Source organism: Oncorhynchus gorbuscha, linkage group LG01 (genome assembly GCF_021184085.1).
Source record: "Oncorhynchus gorbuscha isolate QuinsamMale2020 ecotype Even-year linkage group LG01, OgorEven_v1.0, whole genome shotgun sequence".
Taxonomy (NCBI): Eukaryota; Metazoa; Chordata; class Actinopteri; order Salmoniformes; family Salmonidae; genus Oncorhynchus; species Oncorhynchus gorbuscha.
Window position 1 is genome coordinate 28,831,733 of NC_060173.1, and position 22,374 is coordinate 28,854,106.

At 47.2% G+C, this 22,374-nt stretch overlaps 1 protein-coding gene across 1 annotated transcript in view; it reads right to left on the reverse strand.

The window, feature by feature from the left end:
• Nucleotides 1–2,283: 2,283 nt before the first annotated feature.
• LOC124035743 (transcription factor Maf-like) overlaps nt 2,284–22,374 on the reverse strand; it is a 145,554-nt gene continuing 125,463 nt past the window's right edge. Inside the window, exon 3 of the mRNA XM_046349378.1 lies at nt 2,284–3,903. The gene's annotated coding sequence lies outside the window, so the exon portion shown is untranslated. The remainder of the gene's footprint in view (nt 3,904–22,374) is intronic.

Here is a 22,374-nt window from a genome sequence, read left to right on the forward strand (position 1 = left end):
TACTGTACACTGGATTTGAGATGTTCAACTGAGAAACACAGCTTCTGAGTAGTCATCTCCCACTCAATTAGAGGGTGTAGGGTAGAGGGTATTACAGGCTGTCTGCTCTCTACGTTTCTTAGAAAGAGAAGAGAGAAAGGAGGGGGGGTTGCGAGCGTGTGCATGCCTGTACTGTATATGATGTTTGTGTACAAGAGCACTATTCTCATCATATCACTCTTTACCGGTGTAACTCACTCTTTACTGTGGCAAACAGCATGTACTACAATGTTTACTGTTTAGGACCGTTGCTCTCTACTCTCCTCTACAGTCTGACTTCCCTCATGAACCCCTAGATGATGTAAACATATACAGATGTGTAATCATGGCATAGATACTGTATGTTCCCTTATAGAGAGTTTACAGAACCCTCTGGCTCCCCACTCCCAATGAGAAGAGCTGGTCCCTCCTCCCCAGTCTAGAACACCGTGGGCCACATCCTCTGTCCAGAAAACAGCCCTCGCAGTGTGCAAACGTCCACAAAACAACTACAAAATATTGCAGCTGTAGAAATATCAAGTGCAACATATTTTGGGTGTGTTTTACGTCAAATGTGGATGAACAGTCACCACCTTCCTATAGTTATTGTGGTATTCTACAGAGATCGTGTTGTTTTGTGGACAGACAGTGTTGCCCCTGGTCTGTATTTACCACATTCACATAAGCATACACTCTGTGGAGAGTCAGCAGTCCTGTATGCACACAATAATAGAAATATATCTACAGTATCAGTCAACATTTTGGATACACCTACTCATTCCAGGGTGTCTCTTTATTTTTACTATTTTCTACATTGTAGAATAACAGTGGAGACATTAAAACTATGAAATAACACATATGGAATCATGTAGTAACCAAAAAAGTGTTAAACAAATCCAAATATATTTTATATTTGAGATGATTCTTGAAAGTAGCCACAATTTGCCTTGATGACAGCTTTGCACACTCTTGGCATTCACTCAACCAGCTTCATGAGGTAGTCACCTGGAATGCATTTAAATTAACAGGTGTGCCTTGTTAAAAGGACATTTGTGGAGTTTTTTACCTTCTTAATGTGTTTGAGCCAATCAGTTGTGACAAGGTAAGAGTGGTATACAGACGATAGCCTTATTTGGTAAGACCAAGTCCGTATTTTGGCAAGAACAGCTCAAATAAGCAATGAGAAACAACAGTCCATCATTACTTTAAGACATGAAGGTCAGTAAATCCAGAACATTTCAAGAACTTTGAAAGTTTCTTCAAGTGCAGTCGCAAAAACCATCAAGCGCTATGATGAAACTGGCTCTCATGAGGACCACCACAGGAAAGGAAGACCCAGAGGTACCTCTGCTGCAGAGGATAAGTTCATTAGAGTTAACTGCACCTCAGATCGCAGCCCAAATAGATGCTTTGCAGAGTTCAAGTAACATACACATCTCAACATCAACTGTTCAGAGGAGACTGTGTGAATCAGGCCTTTATGGTTGAATTGCTGCAAAGAAACCACTACAAAGGACACCAATAATAAGAAGAGACTTGCTTGGGCCAAGAAACACGAGCAATGGACATCAGACCGGTGGAAATCTGTCCTTTGGTCTGATGAGGCCAAATTTGAGATTTTTGGTTCCAAGCGCTGTGTATGTGAATGGATGATCTACTCATGTGTGGTTCCCACTGTGAAGCATGGAGGATGAGGTATGATAGGTGTGGGGGTGCTTTGCTGGTGACACTGTCTGTGATTTATTTTGAATTCAAGGCACACTTAACCAGCATGACTACCACAGCATTCTGCAGCAATACGCCATCCCATTTGGTTTGCACTTAGTGGGGCTATCATTTGTTTTTCAACAGGACAATGACCCAAAATACACCTCCAGGTTGTGTAAGGGCTATTTGACCAAGGAGAGTGATGGAGTGCTGCATCAGATGACCTGGGCTCCACAATCACCTGACCTCAACCCAATTGAGATGGTTTGGGATGAGTTGGACCACAGAGTGAAGGAAAAGCAGCCAACAAGTGCTCAGCATATGTGGGAACTCCTTCAAGACTGTTGGAAAAGCATTCCTCATGAAGCTGGTTGAGAGAATGCCAAGAGTGTGCAAAACTGTCATCAAGTAAAATAGTGGCTACTTTGAAGAATCTAAAATATTTTGTTTAACACTTTTTTGCTTACTACATGATTCCATATGTGTTATTTAATAGTTTTGATGTCTTCACTATTATTATACCATGTAGAAAATAGTCTAAATAAAGAAAAACCCTTGAATGAGTAGGTGTGTCCAAACCTTTGACTGGTACTGTATATACATATCTATCCAGATCCATAGTCCCTATGGTAACACTGCCCCATCATTATGGGCTGTGGCAGAGAGGGGGTCTCTATGGAGTTTATCCTCTCTGTGTCTATCTTTCTGTCTCTCTCTGTTTGTATGGAGTTCCTTGTCTGTCTCATATGGATGCTCTGGAGGATCAGGAGAGATGAGGGTCACTGAGTACATGTGTGTGTATTCCAGTGGAGGTGTCTTGGCAGGATCTGTAGGGTGGCTGGAGTTCCTGTGTATCTCTTGGCGGACAAGAGGTTCTCTGTCATTCTGACTGTCCCCTCCTCCCACACAGATGATGTTGATCAGTGCTGCTCTGTCTCTGTCCTCCATGTTGACTGTTGTCCCTCTGTCTCTTTGTCTCCACAGCAACAGGGGGCAGCCACCACGGTGTACTGTGCGGTAGCTCCGGAGCTAGAGGGTCTAGGAGGGATGTACTTCAACAACTGTTTCCGCTGCCTGCCCTCCCCCCAGGCCGAGGACCAGGTCACTGCAGCCAGCCTGTGGGAGCTAAGCGAGCGCCTGGTCTCAGAGAGGCCTATGGGCCTACAGGCCCTCTGATTGACACGCCCACACTGACTGTCAACAGCCTATCAGGACTGGGGGAGAGAGGAAGGACTAGCCAATCAGGAATGGAGGGAGAGGGAGGAAGTGTGGATGAAAATGAAAATTTGTACATTGAGTGGACTGCAGAAAGCTTTCAAACCATTGAAGTGAAACTTTCACTTCACTAAGGGGAGTAAAATACACGTACAAATACACCGGGGTTATTGCGTGCCTCTTTGTGGCAGGGAGAGTTCACCAGTTCCTTATTCCAGCCAAAGTGGGTCTGTGTTTCTCACTCCAGTGTGTTTCCAGCTGCAACAGACACTGTGTGTATCTTCTCTCTGTATCCAGTTTCCTCCTGTATATATATATTTTACATGTCTGAGTATGGAGATATGGTGAGTATCATTGCGCTAGTGTAGGAGGGTTGAAGGGGATAGGAGAAATAAGGAGGTATAATTGAATGCCTATGTACATATTAGAGCTATGGTGTCATGGCTATATACAGATGGACTAGCTGTATTCCATATGAGGCCCTATTCAGTTCTACTGCCCATTATTTACAGGAACAGCATTGGGCCTATGTGCTAACGGGAACTCACGCGTCATCACTTCTCTCCTCTACAGTGTCTGTCTACAGTTAGACCTCCAACCTACATATTATAACTTATAATACTCTACAAAATGTAATGTACAATGTGGTACTGTATCTTTGTCACAATGTTCAGTCACAATTATGTATGTAGCTACTGGTGATAGAGAAAGAGAGAATCCAGGAGTTTTAGTAGTTGATCAAACAGGAACTCAGTATTTTCCTTGGATGTTTAGTTTTGTTGTCATTTGTTTCGGGGGATAATCTTGTCATGAAAGTGTGCTGGGTGACGGGTCCATCTGGACGTCTGTACAGGGTCTGTTGCTTGGTTTCTGGGTGGTTTGGAGATGTGTGGACGTTGTGCTTTGTGGCCGTCTGGTGCCGCGGAATGATGTTAAGATATCAGCATTCCTCTGTCATGGTTTCTGTAAAGGAAAAGAAGAGGACACATTAAAGACGGTTTCTTACACTATTTGTCTGGACATTTCAATGCTCACACACACACAGTTGGTAGGATCCTATTCAAAGAAATCAAAACAAATGTAGCATAGGGTGGAAGAGTGTAGACTTTGGGAGAAAGGGGGCCAGAAATGGTCTATGAGACTCCTTTATGTGGTCAGTGAGCAGCAGAACACCCTTTGACCTGGAACTATTTTCAACTCAACCCCTCTACCAGGAAGTACTGGGCAGGGCCAGGGAGTAATCGACACATTGACCAACCAATCATATGGCTGACCTGCATTATTCTCATGCCTGGTTGGTCAGCTGAATCGATGCCTGAGAGTGTCCTTTTCACTGCTAAACGAACCCTGCCCGGCACAGTGTTCAACAGGATTCAACACTATTATACATACACTCATCTGTTCTGGTGTAATCTGTTTAGCCTACTGTACCCAGACTACAGCTGCCTTGTTCGTGTTCTTACACACACACACACACACACACACACACACACACACACACACACACACACACACACACACACACACACACACACACACACACACACACACACACACACACACACACACACACACACACACACACACACACACACACACACACACACACACACACACACACACACACACACACACACACACTGAGGAATTGAGGACAGGGAGATTTAGAGAGATGTATAGAGGTGTCCAGAATGTCTAAGTCTCTAGGCTAGAGAAGAAACAACACATTTAGACATCCCCTAAGCTTTACAAATCTTTTGTTACTTTAAAAAAAATGAATTATTTTTAGGCATGTTGGAGTTGACCTGAACTCTTCCTGCTACCCTGTGGCTGTGTGGGCATGTAACCGGCCGCTACACACACACTGACCTATAGGGAGAGAGGGATGGGGTACAGAGGGAGGAGGTGCACCCCGTAAATAGGTCCAGAACCCCTTCTGTGGCCCTTAAGGACTGTATTGCTACAGCTGGGCCCCTTCCACTTGTCTTCCTCTGCTCTCGAACTGGTGAGGAGCAGCAAGCTGAGATACTTACACCCCTCTCACCCCTCTCCCTCTACACACACACACACACACACACACACACACACACACACACACACACACACACACACACACACACACACACACACACACACACACACACACACACACACACACACACACACACACACACACACACACAGTACTGACAGATTGATGCATGTCACTGAGCTCCTTCAAAGGCAAAATGAGTGAGACATCAACAGCACATAGTCCTCCTGCTTTAACCAGTCAATGACACATACACTCAGAGAGATCCCAGGCAGACAACAAGCAAACAGGAAACACATCATTAAGATGTCTTCTGGGTGTGAATTGCTGCTGTGTGTGTGTGTGTGTGTGTGTGTGTGTGTGTGTGTGTGTGTGTGTGTGTGTGTGTGTGTGTGTGTGTGTGTGTGTGTGTGTGTGTGTGTGTGTGTGTGTGTGTGTGTGTGTGTGTGTGTGTGTGTGTGTGTGTGTGTGTGTGTGTTCTGACTGTAGAGGGGGATTCCTGCCTGGCTTTCAAAGAAAGTCTTATTGATCAGGTCCAATCGGAATCATCAGATAGTGCATCAATACATTACACTTCCTCCCAATGCTCAGAGAACAGACGAGAGGAGGGGAGAACAGGAGAGGAGAGGAAAAGAGGAGATGTAAACAGAGAGGAGAGGAAAAGAGGAGAGGAAAAGAGGAGATGTAAACAGAGAGGAGAGGAAAAGAGGAGATGAGAACAGAAGAGAGGAGAGGAAAAGAGGAGATGTAAACAGAGAGGAGAAGAACAGAAGAGAGTAGAGGAAAAGTGGAGATGTAAACAGAGAGGAGAAGAACAGAAGAGAGTAGAGGAAAAGTGGAGATGTAAACAGAGAGGAGAAGAACAGAAGAGAGGAGAGGAAAAGTGGAGATGTAAACAGAGAGGAGAGGAACAGAAGAGAGGAGAGGAAAAGTGGAGATGTAAACAGAGAGGAGAGGAACAGAAGAGAGGAGAGGAAAAGTGGAGATGTAAACAGAGAGGAGAAGAACAGAAGAGAGTAGAGGAAAAGTGGAGATGTAAACAGAGAGGAGAAGAACAGAAGAGAGGAGAGGAAAAGTGGAGATGTAAACAGAGAGGAGAGGAACAGAAGAGAGGAGAGGAAAAGTGGAGATGTAAACAGAGAGGAGAGGAACAGAAGAGAGGAGAGGAAAAGAGGAGATGTAAACAGAGAGTAGAGGAACAGAAGAGAGTAGAGGAAAAGTGGAGATGTAAACAGAGGAGAGGAGAACAGAAGAAAGGAGAGGAAAAGAGGAGATGTAAACAGAGAGGAGAGGAAAAGAGGAGATGAGAACAGAAGAGAGGAGAGGAAAAGAGGAGATGTAAACAGAGAGGAGAAGAACAGAAGAGAGTAGAGGAAAAGTGGAGATGTAAACAGAGAGGAGAAGAACAGAAGAGAGTAGAGGAAAAGTGGAGATGTAAACAGAGAGGAGAAGAACAGAAGAGAGGAGAGGAAAAGTGGAGATGTAAACAGAGAGGAGAGGAACAGAAGAGAGGAGAGGAAAAGTGGAGATGTAAACAGAGAGGAGAGGAACAGAAGAGAGGAGAGGAAAAGAGGAGATGTAAACAGAGAGTAGAGGAACAGAAGAGAGTAGAGGAAAAGTGGAGATGTAAACAGAGGAGAGGAGAACAGAAGAAAGGAGAGGAAAAGAGGAGATGTAAACAGAGAGGAGAGGAACAGAAGAGAGTAGAGGAAAAGTGGAGATGTAAACAGAGGAGAGGAGAACAGAAGAAAGGAGAGGAAAAGAGGAGATATAAACAGAGAGGAGAGGAAAAGAGGAGAGGAGAACAGAAGAGAGGAGAGGAAAAGAGGAGATATAAACAGAGAGGAGAGGAAAAGAGGAGATATAAACAGAGAGGAGAGGAAAAGAGGAGAGGAGAACAGAAGAGAGGAGAGGAAAAGAGGAGATATAAACAGAGAGGAGAGGAAAAGAGGAGATATAAACAGAGAGGAGAGGAAAAGAGGAGAGGAGAACAGAAGAGAGGAGAGGAAAAGAGGAGATATAAACAGAGAGGAGAGGAAAAGAGGAGAGGAGAACAGAAGAAAGGAGAGGAAAAGAGGAGAGGAGAACAGAAGAGAGGAGAGGAGAACAGAAGAGAGGAGAGGAGAACAGAAGAGAGGAGAGGAGAACAGAAGAGAGGAGAACAGAAGAGAGGAGAACAGAAGAGAGGAGAACAGAAGAGAGGAGAACAGAAGAAAGGAGAGGAAAAGAGGAGAGGAGAACAGAAGAAAGGAGAGGAAAAGAGGAGCTATAAACAGAGAGGAGAGGAAAAGAGGAGAGGAGAACAGAAGAGAGGAGAACAGAAGAGAGGAGAACAGAAGAGAGGAGAGGAAAAGAGGAGCTATAAACAGAGAGGAGAGGAAAAGAGGAGAGGAGAACAGAAGAGAGTAGAGGAAAAGAGGAGATGTAAACAGAGAGGAGAGGAAAAGAGGAGAGAGGAGAGGAAAAGAGGAGATGTAAACAGAGGAGAGGAGAACAGAAGAGAGGAGAACAGAAGAGAGGAGAACAGAAGAGAGGAGAGGAAAAGAGGAGCTATAAACAGAGAGGAGAGGAAAAGAGGAGAGGAGAACAGAAGAGAGGAGAGGAAAAGAGGAGATGTAAACAGAGAGGAGAGGAAAAGAGGAGAGAGGAGAGGAAAAGAGGAGATGTAAACAGAGGAGAGGAGAACAGGAGAGGAGAGGAAAATAGGAGATGTAAACAGAGAGGAGAGGAAAAGAGGAGTTGTAAACAGAGAGGAGAGGAAAAGAGGAGAGGAGAACAGAAGAGAGGAGAGGAAAATAGGAGATGTAAACAGAGAGGAGAGGCAAAGAGGAGAGGAGAACAGAAGAGAGGAGAGGAAAAGAGGAGAGGAGAACAGAAGAGAGGAGAGGAAACGAGGAGATGTAAACAGAGGAGAGGAGAACAGGAGAGGAGAGGAAAATAGGAGATGTAAACAGAGAGGAGAGGAAAAGAGGAGTTGTAAACAGAGAGGAGAGGAAAAGAGGAGAGGAGAACAGAAGAGAGGAGAGGAAAATAGGAGATGTAAACAGAGAGGAGAGGCAAAGAGGAGAGGAGAGCAGAAGAGAGGAGATGAAAATAGGAGATGTAAACAGAGAGGAGGGGAAAAGAGGAGAGGAGAACAGAAGAGAGGAGAGGAAAAGAGGAGATGTAAACAGAGAGGAGAACAGGAGAGTAGAGGAAAAGAGGAGATGTAAACAGAGGAGAGAACAGAAGAGAGGAGAAGAAAAGAGGAGATGTAAACAGAGAGGAGAGGAAAAGAGGAGAGGAGAGCAGAAGAGAGGAGAGGAAAATAGGAGATGTAAACAGAGAGGAGAGGAAAAGAGGAGAGGAGAGCAGAAGAGAGGAGAGGAAAAGAGGAGATGTAAACAGAGGAGAGGAGAACAGAAGAGAGGAGAAGAAAAGAGGAGATGTAAACAGAGAGGAGAGGAAAAGAGGAGAGGAGAACAGAAGAGAGGAGAGGAAAAGAGGAGATGTAAACAGAGAGGAGAACAGGAGAGTAGAGGAAAAGAGGAGATGTAAACAGAGGAGAGGAGAACAGAAGAGAGGAGAAGAAAAGAGGAGATGTAAACAGAGAGGAGAGGAACAGAAGAGAGTAGAGGAAAAGTGGAGATGTAAACAGAGGAGAGGAGAACAGAAGAAAGGAGAGGAAAAGAGGAGATATAAACAGAGAGGAGAGGAAAAGAGGAGAGGAGAACAGAAGAGAGGAGAGGAAAAGAGGAGATATAAACAGAGAGGAGAGGAAAAGAGGAGAGGAGAACAGAAGAAAGGAGAGGAAAAGAGGAGAGGAGAACAGAAGAGAGGAGAGGAGAACAGAAGAGAGGAGAGGAGAACAGAAGAGAGGAGAGGAGAACAGAAGAGAGGAGAGGAGAACAGAAGAGAGGAGAACAGAAGAGAGGAGAACAGAAGAGAGGAGAACAGAAGAAAGGAGAGGAAACAGAGGAGAGGAGAACAGAAGAAAGGAGAGGAAAAGAGGAGCTATAAACAGAGAGAGAGGAAAAGAGGAGAGGAGAACAGAAGAGAGGAGAACAGAAGAGAGGAGAACAGAAGAAGAGAGAGGAGAGAGAGGAGAGGAAAGAGGGAAACAGAGAGGAGAGGAGAAGAAAAGGAGAGGAGAACAGAAGAGAGAGAGGAGAGAGAAGAAAGGAGATGTAAACAGAGAGAGAGGGAGAGGAAAAGAAAAGAGGAGAAGAAAGGAGAAGGAGACTAGAGGAAAGAAACAGAGAGGAGTAAACAGAGAGGAGAGGAGAACAGGAGAGGAGAGGAAAGAGAGGAGATGTAAACAGAGAGGAAACAGAGAGGAGAGGAAAAGAGAGAGAGAAAGAAGAGAGGAGAACAGGAGAGAGAGGAAAGGAGAGGAGAACAGAAGAGAGGAGAACAGGAACAGAGGAAAAAGGAGAGGAGAACAGAGAGAGGAGAACAGGAGAGGAGGAAAGGAGAGGAGAGGAAAAGAAGAGAGGAGAACAGAGAGAGAACAGAGAGAGGAAAGAGAGGAGATGGAGAAAGAAGAGAGGAGAACAGAAGAGAGGAGAGGAAACAGAGGAGATGTAAACAGAGAGGAGAGGAGAACAGGAGAGGAGAGGAAAAGAGGAGATGGAAACAGAGAGAGGAGAACAGGAGAGGAGAGAAAGAGGAGATGAACAGGAAACAGAGAGAGGAGAACAGAAGAGAGGAGAGGAAGAGAGAGGAACAGGAGAGAGAGGGAAACAGAAGAGAGGAGAACAGGAGAGGAGAGGAAAAAGGAGATGTAAACAGAGAGGAGAGGAGAACAGAGAGAGAGGAGAGAGAACAGGAGAGTAGAAAAAGGAGAGGAGAGGAGAACAGGAGAGGAGGAGAGGAGAACAGAGAGAGGAGGAGAGGAAAGGAGAACAGAAGAGAGGAAAACAGGAGACTAGTAAACAGAGAAGAGAGGAGAACAGAAGAGAGGAGAAGAGGAGAAAGAAGAGAGGAGAACAGAGACTAGAGGAAAGGAGAGGAGAACAGAAGAGAGGAGAACAGGAGACTAGAGGAAAGGAGAGAGGAGAACAGAAGAGAGGAGAACAGAGAGAGTAGAGGAGAGAGAGAACAGGAGAGACTAGAGAAGAGAGGAGAACAGAAGAGAGAACAGGAGACTAGAGGAAAGGAGAGAGAACAGAAGAGAGGAGAACAGAGACTAGAGAGAGAGGAGAGGAGAACAGAAGAGAGGAGACTAGAGGAAGAGGAGAACAGAAGAGAGGAGAACAGAAGAGAGGAGAACAGGAGACTAGAGGAAAGGAGAGGAGAGGAGAACAGAAGAGAGGAGAACAGGAGACTAGAGGAAAGGAGAGAAGGAGAACAGAAGAGAGGAGAACAGAGAGAGAGAGAAAGGAGAGAAGAACAGAGACTAGAGGAAAGAGAGGAGAGAGAGGAGAACAGAAGAGAGGAGAACAGGAGACTAGAGGAAAGGAGAGGAGAACAGAAGAGAGGAGAACAGGAGACTAGAGGAAAGGAGAGGAGAACAGGAGAGAACAGAAGAGAGAGAGAGAACAGAAGAGTAGAGAGGAGAACAAAGAGAGAGAGGAAAGGAGAGGAGAGAGAACAGAAGAGAGGAGAACAGGAGAGTAGAGGAAAGGAGAGGAGAACAGAGAGGAGGAGAGACAGAAAGAGAGGAGAACAGGAGACTAGAGGAAAGGAGAGGAGAGGAGAACAGAAGAGAGAGAACAGAAAGGAGAGAGGAGAACAGAAGAGAGGAGAACAGGAGACTAGAGGAAAGGAGAGGAGAACAGAAGAGAGGAGAACAGGAGACTAGAGGAAAGAGAGGAGGAGAGAAGAGGAGAGAAGAGAGGAGAACAGAGACTAGAGGAAAGGAGAGGAGAACAGAAGAGAGGAGAACAGGAGAGTAGAGGAAAGGAGAGGAGAACAGAAGAGAGGAGAACAGGAGAGTAGAGGAGAAAGGAGAGGAGAACAGGAGAGACAGAAGAGAGGAGAACAGAAGAGAGGAGGAGACTAGAGGAAAGGAGAGGAGAGGAGAACAGAAGAGAGGAGAACAGGAGACTAGAGGAAAGGAGAGGAGAGGAGAACAGAAGAGAGGAGAACAGGAGACTAGAGGAAAGGAGAGGGAGAGAACAGAAGAGAGGGGAACAGGAGACTAGAGGAAGGAGAGAACAGAAGAGAGGAGAACAGGAGACTAGAGGAAAGGAGAGAGAGGAGAACAGGAGACTAGAGGAAAGGAGAGGAGAGGAGAACAGAAGAGAGGAGAACAGGGTAGAGGGAACAGGAAAGGAGAGAGGAGAAGAGAACAGGAGACTAGAGGTAAGGATAGGAGAACAGAAGAGAGGAGAACAGGAGAGTAGAGGAAAGGAAGGAGGAGAGAGAGGAGAACAGGAGACTAGAGGAAAGGAGAGGAGAGGAGAACAGAGAGAGGAGAACAAGAGAGTAGAACAAAAGAGAGGAGAACAGGAGACTAGAGGAAAGGAGGGATAGGAGAACAGAAGAGAGGAGAACAGGAGAGTAGAGGAAAGGAGAGGAGAAGAGAACAGAAGAGAGGAGAACAGGAGACTAGAGGAAAGAGAGGAGAGGAGAACAGAAGAGAGGAGAACAGGAGAGTAGAGAAAGAGAGAGGAGAACAGAAGAGAGGAGAACAGGAGACTAGAGAAAGGAGAGGAGAACAGAAGAGAGAACAGGAGAGTAGAGGAAAGGAGAGGAGAACAGGAGACTAGAGGAAAGGATGAAAGGAGAGGAGAACAGGAGGAGAACAGGAGACTAGAGGAAAGGAGAGAGAGAACAGAAGAGAGGAGAACAGGAGACTAGAGGAAAGGAGAGAGAGAAGAGGAGAAGAGGAAAGGAGAGGAGAACAGAAGAGAGGAGAACAGGAGACTAGAGGAAAGGAGAGAGAGGAGAACAGAAGAGAGGAGAACAGGAGAGTAGAGGAAAGGAGAGGAGAACAGGAGAAGACAAAAGAGAGAGAGGAGGAGAACAGAAGAGAGGAGAACAGGAGAAGAGGAAAGAGAGAGAGAGAACAGAAGAGAGGAGAACAGGAGACTAGAGGAAAGGAGAGAGGAGAGAGAACAGAAGAGAGGAGAACAGGAGACTAGAGGAAAGGAGAGGAGAGGAGAACAGAAGAGAGGAGAACAGGAGAGTAGAGGAAAGGAGAGGAGAGGAGAACAGAAGAGAGGAGAACAGGAGACTAGAGGAAAGGAGGAGAGGAGAACAGAAGAGAGGAGAACAGGAGACTAGAGAAAGGAAAGGAGAGGAGAACAGGAGACTAGAGGAAAGGAGAGAGAGGAGAACAGAAGAGAGGAGAACAGGAGACTAGAGGAAAGGAGAGGAGAACAGAGAGAGGAAAGTAGAAGAGGAGAACAGAAGAGGAGAACAGGAGACTAGAGGAAAGGAGAGGAGAGGAGAACAGAAGAGAGGAGAACAGGAGACTAGAGGAAAGAGAGGAGAACAGGAGAGGAGAACAGGAGACTAGAGGAGGAGGAGAACAGGAGAGAGAGGAAAGGAGAGGAGAACAGGAGACTAGAGGAAAGGAGAGGAGAGGAGAACAGAAGAGAGAGAACAGGAGACTAGAGGAGGAGAGGAGAAAGAAGGAGAACAGGAGAGGAGAACTAGAGGAAAGGAGAGGAGAACAGGAGAGGAGAGGAAGAGAGGAGAACAGGAGAGAACAGGAGACTAGAGGAAAGGAGAGGAGAGGAGAACAGAAGAGAGGAGAACAGGAGACTAGAGGAAAGGAGAGGAGAACAGGAGACTAGAGAGACAGGAGAGGAGAACAGGAGACTAGAGGAAAGGAGAGAGGAGAGAGAACAGAAGAGAGGAGAACAGGAGAGAGAGGAGGAGAGGAGAACAGAGAGAGAGGAGAACAGGAGAGTAGAGAAAGAGGAGAACAGGAGAGAACAGAAGAGAGGAGAACAGGAGACTAGAGGAAAGGAGAGGAGAGGAGAACAGAAGAGAGGAGAACAGGAGACTTAGAGGAAAAGAGAGGAGAGGAGAACAGAAGAGAGGAGAACAGGAGACTAGAGGAAAGGAGAGGAGAGGAGAACAGAAGAGAGGAGAACAGGAGAGTAGAGGAAATGAGAGGAGAGGAGAACAGAAGAGAGGAGAACAGGAGACTAGAGGAAAGGAGGAGAGGAGAGAGAACAGGAAGTAGGAAAGGAGAGAGAGGAGAACAGAAGAGAGGAGAACAGGAGACTAGAGGAAAGAGAGAGAGGAGAACAGGAGACTAGAGGAAAGGAGAGGAGAGAGAGGAGAACAGAAGAGAGGAGAACAGGAGACTAGAGGAAAGGAGAGGAGAGGAGAACAGAAGAGAGGAGAACAGGAGACTAGAGGAAAGGAGAGGAGAGGAGAACAGAAGAGAGAGAACAGGAGACTAGAGGAAAGGAGAGGAGAACAGAAGAGAGGAGAACAGGAGACTAGAGGAAAGGAAGAGAGGAGAACAGGAGACTAGAGGAAAGGAGAGGAGAGAAGAACAGAAGAGAGGAGAACAGGAGACTAGAGGAAAGGAGAGGAGAGGAGAACAGAAGAGAGGAGAACAGGAGAGTAGAGGAAAGGAGAGAGAGGAGAACAGAGAGAGGAGAACAGGAGACTAGAGGAAAGGAAAGGAAGAGAGGAGAACAGAGAGGAGAACAGGAGAGAGAGAAAGAGAGGAGAACAGAAGAGAGGAGAGGAGAAGGAGAGGAGAGGAGAACAGAAGAGAGGAGAACAGGAGACTAGAGGAAAGGAGAGGAGAGGAGAACAGAAGAGAGGAGAACAGGAGACTAGAGGAAAGGAGAGGAGAACAGAAGAGAGGAGAACAGGAGAGTAGAGGAAAGGAGAGGAGAGGAGAACAGAAGAGAGGAGAACAGGAGACTAGAGGAAAGGAGAGGAGAGGAGAACAGAAGAGAGGAGAACAGGGGACTAGAGGAAAGGAGAGGAGAACAGAAGAGAGGAGAACAGGAGAGTAGAGGAAAGGAGAGGAGAGGAGAACAGAAGAGAGGAGAACAGGAGACTAGAGGAAAGGAGAGGAGAACAGAAGAGAGGAGAACAGGAGAGTAGAGAAAGAGAGGAGAACAGAAGAGAGGAGAACAGGAGAGAGGAGAAAAGAGAGGAGAGGAGAACAGAAGAGAGGAGAACAGGAGACTAGAGGAAAGGAGAGGAGAGGAGAACAAAAGAGAGAAGAACAGGAGAGTAGAGGAAATGAGAGGAGAGGAGAACAGAAGAGAGGAGAACAGGGGACTAGAGGAAAGGAGAGAGAGAGAGAACAGGAGACTAGACAAAAGGAGAGGAGAGGAGAACAGAAGAGAGGAGAACAGGAGACTAGAGGAAAGGAGAGGAGAACAGGAGACTAGAGGAAAGGAGAGGAGAGGAGAACAGAAGAGAGGAGAACAGGGGACTACAGGAAAGGAGAGGAGAGGAGAACAGAAGAGAGGAGAACAGGAGACTAGAGGTAAGGATAGGAGAACAGAAGAGAGGAGAACAGGAGAGTAGAGGAAAGGAGAGGAGAACAGAAGAGAGGAGAAGGAGAGAGTAGAGAAAAGGAGAGGAGAACAGAGAGAACAGGAAAGGAGAGGAGAGGAGAACAGAAGAGAGGAGAACAGGAGAGAGAGGAAAGGAGAGGAGAGTAGAGGAGAACAGGAGGAGAGAGGAGAAGAGAACAGAAGAGAGGAGAACAGGAGACTAGAGGAAAGGAGAGGAGAGGAGAGGAGAAGAGAGGAGAACAGGAGAGTAGAGGAAATGAGAGGAGAGGAGAACAGAAGAGAGGAGAACAGGAGACTAGAGGAAAGGAGAGGAGAACAGAAGAGAGGAGAACAGGAGACTAGAGGAAAGGAGAGAAGAACAGGAGACTAGAGGAAAGTAGAGGAGAGAGAACAGAAGAGAGGAGAACAGGAGACTAGAGGAAAGGAGAGAGAGAGGAGAACAGAAGAGAGGAGAACAGGAGACTAGAGGAAAGGAGAGGAGAACAGAGAAGAGAGGAGAACAGGAGACTAGAGGTAAGGAAAGGAGAGGAGAACAGGAGACTAGAGGAAAGGAGAGGAGAGGAGAACAGAAGAGAGGAGAACAGGAGACTAGAGGAAAGGAGAGGAGAGGAGAAGAGAGGAGAACTAGAGGAAAGGAGAGGAGAGGAGAACAGAAGAGAGGAGAACAGGAGACTAGAGGAAAGAGAGGAGAACAGGAGAGAGGAGAACAGGAGAGTAGAGGAAGAGGAGAGGAGAACAGAAGAGAGGAGAACAGGAGACTAAGGAAAGGAGAGGAGAGGAGAACAGAAGAGAGGAGAACAGGAGACTAGAGGAAAGGAGAGGAGAGGAGAACAGAAGAGAGGAGAACAGGAGACTAGAGGAAATGAGAGGAGAGGAGAACAGAAGAGAGGAGAACAGGAGACTAGAGGAAAGAGGAGAACAGAGAGAGGAGAACAGGAGAGAGGAAAGGAGAGAGAGGAGAACAGAAGAGAGGAGAACAGGAGACTAGAGGAAAGGAGAGGAGAGAGAACAGAAGAGAGGAGAACAGGAGACTAGAGGAAAGGAGAGGAGAGGAGAACAGAAGAGAGGAGAACAGGAGACTAGAGGAAAGAGAGGAGAGGAGAACAGAAGAGAGGAGAACAGGAGAGTAGAGGAAAGGAGAGGAGAGGAGAACAGAAGAGAGGAGAACAGGAGACTAGAGGAAAGGAGAGGAGAACAGAAGAGAGGAGAACAGGAGACTAGAGGAAAGAGAGAAGAACAGGAGACTAGAGGAAAGTAGAGAGAGAACAGAAGAGAGGAGAACAGGAGACTAGAGGAAAGGAGAGGAGAGGAGAACAGAAGAGAGGAGAACAGGAGAGGAGAGGAAAAGAGAGGAGAGGAGAACAGAAGAGAGGAGAACAGGAGACTAGAGGAGAGAAGAGGAGAGGAGAACAGAAGAGAGGAGAACAGGAGACTAGAGGAAAGGAGAGGAGAGGAGAACAGAAGAGAGGAGAACAGGAGACTAGAGGAAAGGAGAGGAGAGGAGAACAGAAGAGAGGAGAACAGGAGACTAGAGGAAAGGAGAGGAGAGGAGAACAGAAGAGAGGAGAACAGGAGACTAGAGGAAAGGAGAGGAGAACAGAAGAGAGGAGAACAGGAGACTAGAGGAAAGGAGAGGAGAGGAGAACAGAAGAGAGGAGAACAGGAGAGTAGAGGAAAGGAGAGGAGAGGAGAACAGAAGAGAGGAGAACAGGAGACTAGAGGAAAGGAGAGGAGAACAGAAGAGAGGAGAACAGGAGAGTAGAGGAAAGGAGAGGAGAGGAGAACAGAAGAGAGGAGAACAGGAGACTAGAGGAAAGGAGAGGAGAACAGAAGAGAGGAGAACAGGAGAGTAGACGAAAGGAGAGGAGAACAGAAGAGAGGAGAACAGGAGACTTGAAGAAAAGAGAGGAGAGGAGAACAGAAGAGAGGAGAACAGGAGACTAGAGGAAAGGAGAGGAGAACAAAAGAGAGAAGAACAGGAGAGTAGAGGAAATGAGAGGAGAGGAGAACAGAAGAGAGGAGAACAGGGGAGTAGAGGAAAGGAGAGAGAACAGGAGAGTAGACAAAAGGAGAGGAGAGGAGAACAGAAGAGAGGAGAACAGGAGACTTGAGGAAAGGAGAGGAGAGGAGAACAGGAGACTAGAGGAAAGGAGAGGAGAGGAGAACAGAAGAGAGGAGAACAGGGGACTAGAGGAAAGGAGAGGAGAGGAGAACAGAAGAGAGGAGAACAGGAGACTAGAGGAAAGGATAGGAGAACAGAAGGAGACAGGAGAGAGAGAGGAAAGGAGAGAACAGGAGAGTAGAGGAAAGGAGAGGAGAACAGAAGAGAGGAGAACAAGAGAGTAGAGAGAAAGGAGAGGAGAACAGAAGAGAGGAGAACAGGAGAGTAGAGAAAGGAGAGGAGAACAGAATAGAGGAGAACAGGAGAGTAGACGAAAGGAGAGGAGAAGAGAAAGAAGAGAGGAGAACAGGAGACTAGAGGAAAGGAGAGGAGAGGAGAACAGAAGAGAGGAGAACAGGAGAGTAGAGGAAAGGAGAGGAGAGGAGAACAGAAGAGAGGAGAACAGGAGACTAGAGGAAAGAAAGGAGAGGAGAACAGAAGAGAGGAGAACAGGAGAGAGAGGAGAACAGAACAAGAGAGGAGAACAGGAGACTAGAGGAAAGGAGAGGAGAGGAGAACAGAAGAGAGGAGAACAGGAGAGTAGAGGAAATGAGAGGAGAGGAGAACAGAAGAGAGGAGAACAGGAGACTAGAGGAAAGGAGAGGAGAACAGAAGAGAGGAGAACAGGAGAGTAGAGGAAAGGTGAGGAGAACAGGAGACTAGAGGAAAGGAGAGGAGAGGAGAACAGAAGAGAGGAGAACAGGAGACTAGAGGAAAGGAGAGGAGAGGAGAACAGAAGAGAGGAGAACAGGAGACTAGAGGAAAGGAGAGGAGAGGAGAACAGAAGAGAGGAGAACAGGAGACTAGAGGAAAGAGGAGAGAAGAGAGGAGAACAGGAGAGTAGAGGAAAGAAGAGAGGAGAACAGAAGAGAGGAGAGGAGACTAGAGGAAAGGAGACTAGAGGAAAGAAGAGAGGAGAACAGGAGACTAGAGGAAGGAAAGGAGAGGAGAGGAGAACAGAAGAGAGGAGAGACTAGAGGAAAGGAGAGGAGAGAGAGAGAACAGGAGAGGAGAGGAGAACAGAAGAGAGGAGAACAGGGACTAGAGGAAAGGAGAGGAGAACAGAAGAGAGGAGAACAGGAGAGTAGAGGAAAGGAGAGGAGAGGAGAACAGAAGAGAGGAGAACAGGGAGAGGAGAGGAGAAAGAAGAGAGGAGAACAGAGAGTAGACGAAAGAAGAGAGAGACAGGGAGAACAGAAGAGAGGAGAGAGACTAGAGGAAAGGAGAGGAGAGGAGAACAGAAGAGAGGAGAACAGGAGACTAGAGGAAAGGAGAGGAGAGGAGAACAGAAGAGAGAAGAACAGGAGACTAGAGGAAAGGAGAGGAGAACAAAAGGAGAACAGGAGAACAGAAGAGAGGAGAAAGGAGAGAGAGAGGAGGAGAGAGAGAGGAGAACAGGAGACTAGAGGAAAGGAGAGGAGAGGAGAACAGAAGAGAGGAGAACAGGGGACTACAGGAAAGGAGAGGAGAGGAGAACAGAAGAGAGGAGAACAGGAGACTAGAGGTAAGGATAGGAGAACAGAAGAGAGGAGAACAGGAGAGTAGAGGAAAGGAGAGGAGAACAGAAGAGAGGAGAGAGAGTAGAGGAAAGGAGAGGAGAGGAGAACAGAGAGAGGAGAACAAGAGAGTAGAGGAGACTAGAAAAGGAGAGGAGAACAGGAGAGTAGAACAGGAGAAAGGAAGAGAGAGGAGAACAGAAGAGAGGAGAACAGGAGAGTAGAGAGAGAGGAGAACAGAAGAGGAGAACAGGAGACTAGAGGAAAGGAGAGAGAGAGAGAACAGAAGAGAGGAGAACAGGAGACTAGAGGAAAGGAGAGAGAGGAGAACAGAAGAGAGGAGAACAGGAGAGTAGAGGAAATGAGAGGAGAGGAGAACAGAAGAGAGGAGAACAGGAGACTAGAGGAAGAGGAGAACAGAAGAGAGGAGAACAGGAGACTAGAGGAGGAAAGAACAGAGAGAGAACAGGAGACTAGAGAAAGTAGAGGAGAGAAGAACAGAAGAGAGGAGAACAGGAGACTAGAGGAAAGGAGAGGAGAGGAGAACAGAAGAGAGGAGAACAGGAGAGTAGAGGAAAGGAGAGGAGAGGAGAACAGAAGAGAGGAGAACAGGAGACTAGAGGAAAGGAGAGGAGAGGAGAACAGAAGAGAGGAGAACAGGAGACTAGAGGAAAGAGAGGAGAACAGAAGAGAGGAGAACAGGAGAGTAGAGGAAAGGAGAGAGAGGAGAACAGAAGAGAGGAGAACAGGAGACTAGAGAAAGGAGAGGAGAACAGAAGAGAGGAGAACAGGAGAGTAGAGGAAAGGAGAGGAGAGGAGAACAGAAGAGAGGAGAACAGGAGACTAGAGGAAAGGAGAGGAGAGGAGAACAAAAGAGAGAAGAACAGGAGAGTAGAGGAAATGAGAGGAGAGGAGAACAGAAGAGAGGAGAACAGGAGACTAGAGGAAAGGAAGGAGAGGAGAACAGAAGAGAGGAGAACAGGAGACTAGAGGAAAGGAGAGGAGAGGAGAACAGGAGACTAGAGGAAAGAAGAGAGGAGAACAGAAGAGAGGAGAACAGGGGACTACAGGAAAGGAGAGAGGAGAGGAGAACAGAAGAGAGGAGAACAGGAGACTAGAGGTAGAGGATAGGAGAACAGAAGAGAGGAGAACAGGAGACTAAGGAAAGGAGAGGAGAACAGAAGAGAGGAGAACAGGAGACTAGAGGAAAGGAGAGGAGAACAGAGGAGAGGAGAACAAGAGAGTAGAGGAGAACAGGAGACTAGAGGAAAGGAGAGGAGAGGAGAACAGAAGAGAGGAGAACAGGAGACTAGAGGAAAGGAGAGGAGAGGAGAACAGAAGAGAGGAGAACAGGAGACTAGAGGAAAGGAGATTAGAGGAGAACAGAAGAGAGGGGAACAGGAGACTAGAGGAAAGGAGAGGAGAGGAGAACAGGAGACTAGAGGAAAGGAGAGGAGAGGAGAACAGAAGAGAGGAGAACAGGGGACTACAGGAAAGGAGAGGAGAGGAGAACAGAAGAGAGGAGAACAGGAGACTAGAGGTAAGGATAGGAGAACAGAAGAGAGGAGAACAGGAGAGTAGAGGAAAGAGAGGAGAACAGGAGAGGAGAACAGGAGACTAGAGGAAAGGAACAGAGGAGAGGAGAACAGACAAAAAGAGAGGAGAACAGGAGACTAGACAAAAGAGAGGAGGAGAGGAGAACACTAGAGGAAAGAGAGGAGAACAGGAGAGAGAGAGAGGAGAACAGAATAGAGGAGAGTAGACGAAAGGAGAGGAGAAGAGAACAGAAGAGAGGAGAACAGGAGACTAGAGGAAAGGAGAGAAGAACAGGAGGAGAAAGAGAGGAGAGGAGAACAGAAGAGAGGAGAACAGGAGACTAGAGGAAAGGAGAGGAGAGGAGAACAGAAGAGAGGAGAACAGGAGACTAGAGGAAAGGAGAGGAGAGAAGAGAGGAGAACAGGAGACTAGAGGAAAGGAGAGAGGAGAACAGGAGACTAGAGGAAAGTAGAGGAGAGAAGAACAGAAGAGAGGAGAACAGGAGACTAGAGGAAAGAGAGAGGAGAACAGAAGAGAGGAGAACAGGAGAGAGAACAGGAAAGGAGAGAAGAGAACAGAAGAGAGAGAACAGGAGACTAGAGGAAAGGAGAGGAGAGGAGAACAGAAGAGAGGAGAACAGGAGACTAGAGGAATGAGAGGAGAGGAGAACAGAAGAGAGAGAACAGGAGACTAGAGGAAAGGAAGGAGAACAGAGAGAGAGAGACAGAGGACAAGAGGAAGGAGAGAGAAGAACAGGAGACTAGAGGAAAGTAGAGGAGAGAAGAACAGAAGAGAGGAGAACAGGAGACTAGAGGAAAGGAGAGGAGAGGAGAACAGAAGAGAGGAGAACAGGGGACTAGAGGAAAGGAGAGGAGAACAGAAGAGAGGAGAACAGGAGAGTAGAGGAAAGGAGAGGAGAGGAGAACAGAAGAGAGGAGAACAGGAGACTAGAGGAAAGGAGAGGAGAACAGAAGAGAGGAGAACAGGAGAGTAGACGAAAGGAGAGGAGAACAGAAGAGAGGAGAACAGGAGAGTAGACAAAAGGAGAGGAGAGGAGAACAGAAGAGAGGAGAACAGGAGACTTGACGAAAAGAGAGGAGAGGAGAACAGAAGAGAGGAGAACAGGAGACTAGAGGAAAGGAGAGGAGAGGAGAACAAAAGAGAGAAGAACAGGAGAGTAGAGGAAATGAGAGGAGAGGAGAACAGAAGAGAGGAGAACAGGAGACTAGAGAAAAGGAGAGGAGAGGAGAACAGAAGAGAGGGGAACAGGAGACTAGAGGAAAGGAAAGGAGAGGAGAACAGGAGACTAGAGGAAAGGAGAGGAGAGGAGAACAGGAGACTAGAGGAAAGGAGAGGAGAGGAGAACAGAAGAGAGGAGAACAGGGGACTACAGGAAAGGAGAGGAGAGGAGAACAGAAGAGAGGAGAACAGGAGACTAGAGGTAAGGATAGGAGAACAGAAGAGAGGAGAACAGGAGAGTAGAGGAAAGGAGAGGAGAACAGAAGAGAGGAGAACAGGAGAGTAGAGGAAAGGAGAGGAGAGGAGAACAGAGGAGAGGAGAACAAGAGAGTAGACAAAAGGAGAGGAGAACAGGAGACTAGAGGAAAGGATGGGATAGGAGAACAGAAGAGAGGAGAACAGGAGAGTAGACGAAAGGAGAGGAGAAGAGAACAGAAGAGAGGAGAACAGGAGACTAGAGGAAAGGAGAGGAGAGGAGAACAGAAGAGAGGAGAACAGGAGACTAGAGGAAATGAGAGGAGAGGAGAACAGAAGAGAGGAGAACAGGAGACTAGAGGAAAGGAGAGAACAGAAGAGAGGAGAACAGGAGACTAGAGAGGAAAGGAGAGGAGAACAGGAGACTAGAGGAGGATGGGGAGAACTAGAGGAAAGAGAGGAGAACAGGAGACTAGAGGAAAGGAGAGGAGAGGAGAACAGAAGAGAGGAGAACAGGAGACTAGAGGAAAGGAGAGGAGAACAGAGAGACTAGAGGAAAGGAGAGGAGAACAGAAGAGAGGAGAACTGGAGAGAGGAAAGGAGAGGAGAGGAGAACAGAAGAGAGGAGAACAGGAGAGTAGAGAAAAGGAAAGAACAGAGAGAGAGAACAGGAGAGTAGAGGAGAGGAGAGGAGAACAGAAGAGAGGAGAACAGGAGAGTAGAAAGGAGAGGAGAACAGAAGAGAGGAGAACAGGAGACTAGAGGAAAAGAGAGGAGAGGAGAACAGAAGAGACAGAACAGGAGACTAGAGGAAAGGAGAGGAGAGGAGAACAGAAGAGAGGAGAACAGGAGACTAGAGGAAAGGAGAGGAGAGGAGAACAGAAGAGAGGAGAACAGGAGACTAGAGGAAAAAGGAAGAGGAGAACAGAAGAGAGGAGAACAGAGACTAGAGGAGGAAGAGAGAAGAGGAGACTAGAGGAAAGGAGAGGAGAGGAGAACAGAAGAGAGGAGAACAGGGGACTACAGGAAAGGAGAGGAGAACAGGAGACTAGAGGAAAGGAGAGGAGAGGAGAACAGAAGAGAGGAGAACAGGAGACTAGAGGAAAGGAGAGGAGAGGAGAACAGAAGAGAGGAGAACAGGAAGAGAGGAACAGAGAGAGGAGAGGAGAAGAGAAGAGAGAGGAGAGAGAGAAAGAAGAGAGGAGAACAGGAGACTAGAGGAAAGGAGAGGAGAGGAGAACAGAAGAGAGGAGAACAGGAGACTAGAGGAAAGGAGAGGAGAACAGAAGAGAGGAGAGAGAACTAGAGGAGAGAGAGGAGAGAGGAGAACAGGAGACTAGAGGAGGAAAG